Genomic DNA, 10,000 nt, shown 5'->3' with positions numbered 1-10,000 from the left:
ACCGAGGGCTATTTTGGTCCAAGAGCCCAAGTAAACTGGGTCTGGATGGAGGCTGTTTGAAGCTGGCATTGCAGCGTCAGCACTCCTCACAGATGCATGCATTTAAGGTGCAAATTAAGAGAGTGTGTGTGAGTGTGTGTGTGTATTTGTGTCTGCGTGTAAGTGCATGTGTGCATGCTTGTGTGAGTGTGTGTGTATTTGTGTCTGCGTGCGCGCGTGCTTTTGTGTGTGTGTGTGTGTGTGTGTGTGTGTGTGTGTGTGTGTGTGTGTGTGTGTGTGTGTGTGTGTGTCGCGCGTGCGTGTGTGTGTGTGTCTGTGTGTGTGTGTGTGTGTGTGTGTGTGTGTTTGTGTGTGCATATGACATACGATCACCCCCACTATTCCACAGGTCTCCCACAGATGACAAACATTTGAAAATCAACTCTGGACACAGTAAATGAATATGACAGAACGATAATAAACGCCAAGTCTGACACTTTATTAGAAATGGCTTCAGGAATGACAGGCATGTGCAATAAAAACTACCGTTTTGGAAATGTGACAAGGCTTTTATGATTCTCTCGTTATTTTCTCTTTTATTTATGTTTTTTTTTTTGTTCTGCATTTTTTTTCTTGGTGGTGCCATGACAACAGCAGCTCTTGGGCATGCAGACAGAGCGAAAGAAAGAAAGAAAGAAAGAAAGAAAGAAAGAAAGAAAGAAAGAAAGAAAGAAAGAAAGAAAGAAAGAAAGAAAGAAAGAAAGAAAGAAAGAAAGAAAAATAAAGCAGAAGGAAGGAAAGTAGGAGGTGGATTTGGTTTTCCAGCACACACACACACACACACACACACACACACACACACACACACACACACACACACACACACACACACACACACACGTACACACACACACACACACTTTTCCAGAAGGTTTGTAGGCCTATGAGAGGAGCGTGAACTGAGTTTTAAATGTAGCTACAACCAGATGTGCAACTTACTCATTGCTGTTTCATTATTGATACATTTATCAATGTCGTGAAAAAAACAAGCCAAAATATTGAAAAGTCAGTGACAGTCAGAAGAGAGTGTGTCTTGTCCCCGTGAACATTGATGTTCTTGGGGCGGGGGGCAACCACATACATTAGCTTTGTGTGTGTGTAACTAGCTACCTTTGCTTACACATACTTTAGTGTGTGTGTGTGTGTGTGTGTGTGTGTGTGTGTGTGTGTGTGTGTGTGTGTGTGTGTGTCTGTGTTTGTGTGTGAGTGAGTGTGTGGTGTGTGTGTGTGCATGCGCGAGCCTGTGTGTGTGTGCGTGCGTGTGTGTGTATGTGTGTGTCTCTGAGTCTGCGCATGTATGGTTGTGTGTGCCTGCGTGAGTGTGAGTGTGTGTGTCTGAGTCTGTGAGTGTATGAGTGTGTGTGTGATCTCTAGGCTCTTCATGGTCAGTTTAGCCCCCTCCCCCATACATCGGCAGTAAATGAAATCTCATCCTCTAAGGGGGTGTCAGCTCCCACCCTTTGTGTTGGTAAGTCATGTTAGACCAGAACTGACTGGAGAGAGAGGGGAGGAGGGTTCAAACAGTGAGCTTACGCATGCACACATATACAAACACACTCTCTCTCTCTCTCTCTCTCTCTCTCTCACACACACACACACACACACACACACTTTAAGTATTTTATTCATGTCCACTTTATTCATAACATGTACATATGGAAATAGATGTTACAGATACAATGATGCTAAGTCACAGTCCATCAAGGGTCTCAAAATAAGAGCAATTTTAATGGTACAAACAACACCTTCCTCTCCAAATATGCCGACTACCAATAATGGAGGATATTGAGCAAAAACAATGCAGCAACATGCATCAAAAGAAATTCAAACCATCGACCAACTAGCTGTTGGAGTTTCGAAGCCATGTACCATGTATCATGTAACCATGTATTTATTCTTTCAAATGTTTGTTAAAAACACATTTTATTTCCTTTTTAAATCTTACCGACTGTTGTTTTAATCTGTGTTTTCGGTCGCGTTGGTTTGCCCGTCCGTCCGTCTGTTTGTTTGTCTGTCTGTCTGTCTGTCTGTCAGCAGCAAGTTATTTGGATGACACTTTGTAGAGTTGTTGGAAATGACCAACGGAACAACTGATTACATTTTGGTGGTGGTTCGGATCACGATCTGGAACCAGGATTAAAAAAAAAAGTTCTTCACCATTGCTAGACTAGAAATCTAGACGCCCCTAGTGACCGCAAATTGAATTGCAGGACAGGGCGAATTTTGACATTCCAGTCTTTAAAGATATCCTACACTGAAAGAAAAAAGTTGTTGGATCTACATGATTTAGAGTCGTACATAAATCCCACGCAAATCTTATATGTAAACCTGACAGTATTTTTATAGGCATCATGAATGCCTTATTTTCAGGCAGCATCTACACATAGAATTCTGGCTAATATTACATGATAAAATCATGTTGAACCAACACTTTACTTTGATGGAGTGCAGTGGCATTGTAATCATGTTGAGTGGTTTATATTACATGATAAAATCATGTTGAACCAACACTTTACTTTGATGGAGTGCAGTGGCACTGTAATCATGTTGTGTGGTTTATATTACATGCTAAAATCATGTTGAACCAACACTTAATTTTGATGGAACAGTGACATTTCAGTACTTTTATAATATTGTGTTATTTGAAGAAATCATGTTACAACACATTTCCAGGTAATACAAAGGCATTACCTGCTTGGCAAAAATGCATGCATAACTTAATGCTTAGTGATTTTTGGAAATAAGCTCATCTTACACATCCCCTTGAGTAAACTGACTGAGTTGTACCTTTTATCGCTTTAAACTAATTTTAGTACATTACCTATGTGCATAAAGTAAAGGAATCAATTTCCAATGGTCTTCAGCAACAAGACTACATTTACAAATATATGTACTGCAAATTTCCTTTTATTTAAACAAATGATTCATGTCATCGGATATACCTTTAGTGCAGGTCAGACACATGAGTAGAACAGACTGAATTCACAGACCATAATCACAATCCATTTTACGCATTACATTAAATAGAGGCAACACATTTACAATTTGCTCTTTGAAATGAATCTGAAGACCGCAATATGCAGTGAAGTGTCTTGCATAACTACACACTACGCAAAATTTTCAGTGACAATTCGGGCAGATACTGTAACCTCTAGCACCATTATCATTTTCTGGGGTAACTTAAAAATACAGCATATCATTTCAGTCGCCCATTCACAAATTATATCTTTTCATGAATGTTTCCTTAGTAATAAACTAATATTTACTGATCTGATCAAAGTACAGTAAGTTTTGCCGCCAAAGAGGTCCATTACAACAAATCCAAAATGGTGAACAGCCACCTTCCCACCTTGTATGAATTGTAATATTCCCAGTCATTATGAATACTTGGAAATGGATAAAAACTGATGAGTGGCTAGCATCCATTCTGAAAATGTAAGAAAAGAAAAGAAAAGCCCAAACAGTCACTAAAGCCAGAGCCACACAGTCAAGATCTCCAAGAAGCAGGCCAAGTTACTAGATGGTAAAGGTCACACTAAAGTAAAGTGTGTGTGAGGCCTCACTACAGACTTCTTTCAAACACAGATTTTTCTGGGCGAGATAATTCCAAAACAAAAAGCCTCACTACAGCCAGAGCCACAGGCAAGATCACCAAGAACTTCCAACACCTTCTCACACAATGTGAACGTCCATATTGTCCATCGTCATAGAGCTTTATCCCCATGGCCGTTTGCTGAGCTGCACCTGAGCTGCAGTGAAATCCTAGGTAAAAAAAAAAAAAACAGGGGGGGGAGAGAGAGAGAGAGAGAGAGAGAGAGAAATGTTACTGGTCGACATAGGTCAAAGAAACGTTTCTCTAAAATAACCCTGTCCAGTTAGGATGAAACAGTGTGACAAAATTTACCTGCACTTCACAAGCATAGTCCGATATTTAAAACTCAGTTCTCCTAGTCAGACTAAGGCAATAATTTGAATATGTATATGCATGTAAACAAACTACCGGTAGGCCTGCGCACGCGCGTGTTTGTGTGTGTTGAGAAGGGCTGGGGATTGAAATGCCAAGTCATACCAGGTATAAATGCATTGAAGAAAACTAACAAGTTCACCTCAAGGACAGGAAGTGGGGCACCTTTACTTACCACTGACTGCAGTTTTCTTGCGGTTTGCCCTCCCCTCTTCTGGAAGATTTTCACCAGGTCATCACAGTGAAGGTCCAGCTGGGAAAGAAACTTTAACTGCAGTGGCATAGTGGTAACGCGTCAACTCTGCATGGATCTGAAATGACAAAAAAAAAAAAAGCCCAGAAGACAACATGTTAAAGGTGCACTGTGTAATATTTTGGTTTATTTCCAGAATTCATGCTGCCCATTCACAAATGTTACCTTTTTCATGAATACTTGCCACCACATTTTTCATGAATACTTGCCACCACCATATTCTAAGTATTCATTATGACTGGGAAAATTGCGCTTTTCATACATGAAAAGGGAGATCTTCTCCATTGTCATTTTTAGCTGCAAAACTTACTGTAGGCTAAACTAATAAATATTGGTTTGTAATTTAGTAAATATTCATGAAAAGATCAAATTTGGCAACATGCAGCACTATTTCAATGAGCAGCATAGTTGCAGTACCCATTCTGGCCACATCCTACACAGGAAACACTTAATATCATAATGTCATGGGTATCATACAATTCACAAGTCAGTACTTCCTACTGAGTAGAAACATTACCTCTCCAATATCCAACATTTCTGGCCAGCAGGACCTGAAGTCGGTGGCCATGGGCATGTCGCTGATGATCTCCTGCTGGTGCAACACAAATGTCTGTCAAACAACATGATCTTGATAAGCAAAACACATTCATTACTTAATCATTTTCCTATCAATGCAAAATGAGGTGTTCAGGTTGATAACATTCTTTGTTTCCACATGCCCCCAGCCCACCCCCCAGTCAGATGAAGGGAGAAATATGACATTAACATCACATTATGACATTACCAAACTACTGGTAGGCCTGCGTGCATGCGTGCGTGCGTGCGTGCGTGTTGAGAAGAGCTGGGGATCGAAATGCCAAGTCATACCAGGTATAAATGCATTGATGAAAACTAACAAGTTCACCTCAAGGACAGGAAGTGGGGCACCTTTACTTACCACTGACTGCAGTTTTCTTGCGGTTTGCTCTCCCCTCTTCTGGAAAATTTTCACCAGGTCATCGCAATGGCGGTCCAGCTGGGAAAGAAACTTTAACTGCAGTGGCAGTGGTGACGCGTCAACTCTGCATGGATCTGAAATGACACACACACACAAAAAAAACAGAAGACAGTATGTTTAAGGTGCACTGTGTAATATTTTAGTTGTTTATTTCCAGAATTCATGCTGCCCATTCACAAATGTTACCTTTTTCATGAACTAACCACCACCACCATATTCTAAGTATTCATTATGACTGGGATAATTGCACTTTTCATACATGAAAAGGGGGATCTGCTCTGTGGTCTGCCACTTTGAATTTCCCGATATAGACATTTTCAGCTGCAAAACGTACTGTACTTTGGCTAAACTAATAAATATTGGTTTATTATTTAGTAAATATTCATGAAAAGATCAAATTTGGCAAAATGCAGCACTATTTCAATTAGCAGCATAGTTGCAGTACCAATTCTGGCCACATTCTACACAGGAAACACTTAATCATAATGTCATGGGTATCATACAATACACAAGCCAGTACTTCCTACTGAGTAGAAACATTACCTCTCCAATATCCAACATTTCTGGCCAGCAGGACCTGAAGTCGGTGGCCATGGGCATGTCGCTGATGATCTCCTGCTGGTGGAACACAAATGTCTGTCAAAAAACATGATCTTGATAAGCAAAACATATTCATTACTTAATCATTTTCCTATCAATGCAAAATGGAGTGTTCAGGTTGACAACATTCTTTGTTTCCACATGCCCTCAGCCCACCGCCCAGTCAGATGAATTGAGAAATATGACATTAACATCACATTGTGACATTACCAAACTACCGGTAGGCTTAGGCACGCGTGTGTTGAGAAGGGCTGGGGATTGAAACGCCAAGTCATACCAGGTATAAATGCATTGAAGAAAACTAACAAGTTCACCTCAAGGACAGGAAGTGGGGCACCTTTACTTACCACTGACTACAGTTTTCTTGCGGTGTGCCCTCCCCTCTTCTGGAAGATTTTCACCAGGTCATCGCAGTGGAGGTCCAGCTGGGAGAGAAACTTTAACTGCAGTGGCATAGTGGTAACGAGTTAACTCTGCATGGATCTGAAATGACAAAAAAAGGCCCAGAAGACAGTATGTTAAGGAACACTTAATGTCATGGGTATCATACAATATACAAGCCAGTACTTCCTACTGAGTAAAAACATTACCTCTCCAATATCCAACATTTCTGGCCAGCAGGACTTGAAGTCGGTGGCCATGGGCATGTCGCTGATAATCTCCTGCTGGTGCAACAATGTCTGTCATAGAACATGATCTTGATAAGCAAAACATATTCATTACATAATTACAGTATTTTCCTATCAATGCAAAATGGAGTGTTCAGGTTGATAACATTCAGTGCTCCTTCAGTTTTAACACCCCCCCCCCCCCCCCCCCCCACACACACACACACACACAGAAGTAGTACAGTTAAATAGTAAAGCAGGAGAGCCAGACTGCGTGGACCACTGCTGTCCCTTTAAGAGTCAAGAGGTTTTATGTTGTGGCAATCGCGTTCTACTAAGCAGTGACGGCAGTGCCACGAGACAGGATACAAGTACACGTTTAAAATAAGTTATATTGAAGCCTTTCATGTATGCCTGGCCCAATAAAACCTACTAAGACAACATGACTAAATAACTGATTACGTGAATACTAGTGCTTACTTCCACCATTATGGAGAAATGATATGAGGGTGTAACTAAAACGGCAAGTTAGAGCTGATTACACGAAAGGGGGGTTGAACAGAAACTTAACAACTGCAGGAAGCCAGCGACTAAACAATAGGATAATATTACAAGCAATATGTTCTGGGGAAATCGCATAGCCTGCGAAGCGTGAAGGCACCATGTATCATTCCATCAGTGGTTTAAGTACAGTGCATTATTCAGTCATCTCTATCACCGTGATATCACGGAATGATACAGGGTGCCATAACGCCACGTACAAACATGTGCCCATTTCCCCGTAGATATTTACAGCTCCTACCTAAACCGTCTCTGTTAGAGGCACCATACTTTTGAGGTGCGCGTGCGTTACAATCATGGTTCTGCAGTTCAGACACATATTCACTTAGTTTGACCAGGAGTACATTATTTATAACGGTGGGTAAGATATTTTACCATGGTGGGAACCCTGTAGCTAGCCCAGTCGATAGCTAATGTAACCGTCTTCACCCACAGGAGAAGACGCGAGCTTCGCAGTTCTACCAGCCTTTTCTACACGGGGTCACGTCACACAGAGCTCCTTGAGGCTTTCAGGGTTTCGAGCCGTTCCTCGGCATGCAACCAGAGCAACCAACACGACTGTTTATGAAGTAATACTTCTCTGTCACAAAATACTACTACCCTCTATTAAAGTACCGATGTATTTCACTCTGAAGATTGAGAAGGAAAAACTAGGTATTCCACTTCGGTATTGATTAACTTAGACCACCACTGATTGCTAAACTAACTGAAATAGTTTCGAAAATGTATTCACAGCCCTATCATCCACAAACATGGCAATTTCAATGTGGTGCGAATAACGACACGTTTATCACCAATGGAAGGATAATAAATATAAATAGTTGAATAAAAAACTTACTTTTGAATGGGGGTGTGTGGTAGACCTGCTATCAAGCAGCCAAGGGGCGCGAAAGTCAAAAATGTCCGTTGATGTTGGTCTTCTTCGCATGGTCTCGTGTGAATGTCATTCATGGTTGCATTCATAACACTCTACTGCCACCAGCTTGTCAGGAGTAGCCTATTAGTAACGTTTTACATATCAAAATCATGTTCCAGTAACCTGATATAAATATGCACAACTCAAATACAAATGACACATTTCAATCCAACATGATTTAAATGTGTTTAGTGACGGTATATGAAAAAAACATGTTAGATCAATGTCCTTCTTTTGGGCATATCCAAAGACCCCCTTGGATCGTTTTTTTCAGTGTATGCAACTTTGACATAAACACATAGATATAAACAACTTTATAGCGGCCTCTAGTGGTTCTGCCGAAAATGTGCATTGAACTAAATTAGACAGACATTGGCTTCGAGATTATGTGCGAATTAAATTTCGTCGTCTTCTGTAATTAGCCAGATTCCCTTCCTTGCATTCAGTTCTCTCCACTTCTAAGGGGCTTTATCATATGTGAGATTCCCCCCTTGCTTATGAGTTGGCTGCTTCGTAATTCACTTCACACAACTGCAATCATGTTTGCACTTCCCTCAGATGGATAGGCCTATTATTTGATCCACTTGTTCTCGGCAGATATCCCCGTCTTTGTTTCACATTTCCAGTAACTATATAGTACACGTAGCCTACATTTAGAAGAACGAGGAAACAAACGGCTATTTTGTTGTCATAATAACGATTTCGAAGTCGAGGTGACAAGACGCGTTTTTATCTCCTGTGGTGTTGAAAGTGAAAGTGGACATCCATATGCCGACTAGAGATCACGTTTTGTCTCCTCTTGATCGGCAACAACATATATTTTTAGCCTCGCTCGACTGATTGTGTCCTTTGACATCAAATAAAATGTGCGACATCAGATTTCAACTTGTATACATTTGTGTATCTTTGTAAACTAAATGAGGTGGCGTGGGTTTTGAGAATGCTAATGCATACATCCCAGTGTAGTGAATGAATGATAAAATCCCCATCTTTTGGCGTTCGGCTCTCTCCGGTTTGAAGCCCTTTTCCAATGTTCACACAAGCGATTTATTTGCCTGTCCAAACCTTTCATCTCAATGTGCTCGTGATTTATTTGCAGTCCCATTCGTTGTTTTCACTGCATGCCAGCGTGATATTTTACAATCAGCTAGCCAGTAGCCAGTAGCCAGCTTTCAGCAAGCTGCTGCCTTATGTAGACCTCCTTGGCTGCTGCTTAGTTAGCAAACGAAGGAATAGGTCTCGCTCCGCTCATACAGCATAGAAATCTAGACGCCCCTAGCGGCCACAAATTGCACAACAACAAAAGGCGCGGCGCCGCCAGGCAAAACTGCAAGTGCTGTTTTGGAGCAGGAGCACTAGGCGGTGATGGAAATATTGCCATTTTCCCCATTACGGGTCAGTCAAGCAAAATCTTGAGTACCAAGCCATTTCATGACTATGAAAAAGTTGCATAGTGTTTCTTTAACTCCACAAAAAGAACTGAGAGACTTGAACAAATAAAACTAGGGTGTAACATTGTCACATATTCTATCAGCTTCCTTGGCGGAGTTCTGCACTCTCTGAGTGCCTTTCCAGTTATTATTATTATTATTATCATTATTATTATTGTTATTATTATCATATAAATCCAACAAGTGTGCTTTGGCTCTGTGTGAGTGTGTTTGTTTGTGGGACATATACAAAAAATTCGGACATAAATCATTTCTGCTCTTTTAAGTGATCCAGGTCTGGTTTCAGCGCTCTGTTTTACAACCACAGGCTTAACAACACCCCTCTTTTACCAGGCTCATACTGATACTTTAATCCTTACCAGAAAGACACACACACACACACACACACACGCACACGCACACATCCATCACTACCTTCTAGCTTGTGCTCGCGTGTGTATGTCTGTGTCTGCATGTTTGTGTTTGTGTGTGCATGTGTGTGTGTGTGTGTGTGTGTGTGTGTGTGTGCATGTGTGTGACTGTGAGTGTGTGTGACCCTGTGTGTGTGTGTTTAGCAAGCGTATCAGTGTTGATGTCATGGGTGCCTGAGAGGAAGTCGTTGAGAGTGATAA

The 10,000-nt window shown here is 41.1% G+C and overlaps 1 long non-coding RNA gene across 2 annotated transcripts; it reads right to left on the bottom strand.

The window, feature by feature from the left end:
* Positions 1-2,945: 2,945 nt before the first annotated feature.
* Positions 2,946-6,623, bottom strand: LOC134467527 (uncharacterized). Of its 2 annotated transcripts, none has more exons than XR_010038606.1 (6): positions 6,444-6,623; positions 5,797-6,336; positions 5,194-5,327; positions 4,774-4,848; positions 4,179-4,314; positions 2,946-3,801 (listed from the first exon to the last, which is right to left on the bottom strand). It is a non-coding gene; the product is annotated as an uncharacterized LOC134467527 (long non-coding RNA). The 2 variants fall into 2 exon arrangements; XR_010038605.1 differs by having other exon boundaries at positions 4,774-4,845.
* Between the last annotated feature and the right edge of the window lie 3,377 nt (positions 6,624-10,000).

The sequence above is a fragment of the Engraulis encrasicolus genome, chromosome 17 (genome assembly GCF_034702125.1).
Source record: "Engraulis encrasicolus isolate BLACKSEA-1 chromosome 17, IST_EnEncr_1.0, whole genome shotgun sequence".
Lineage (NCBI taxonomy): Eukaryota > Metazoa > Chordata > Actinopteri > Clupeiformes > Engraulidae > Engraulis > Engraulis encrasicolus.
Note: the sequence above shows the minus strand (reverse complement) of the source record. Positions and strands in the feature narration are given on the sequence as shown.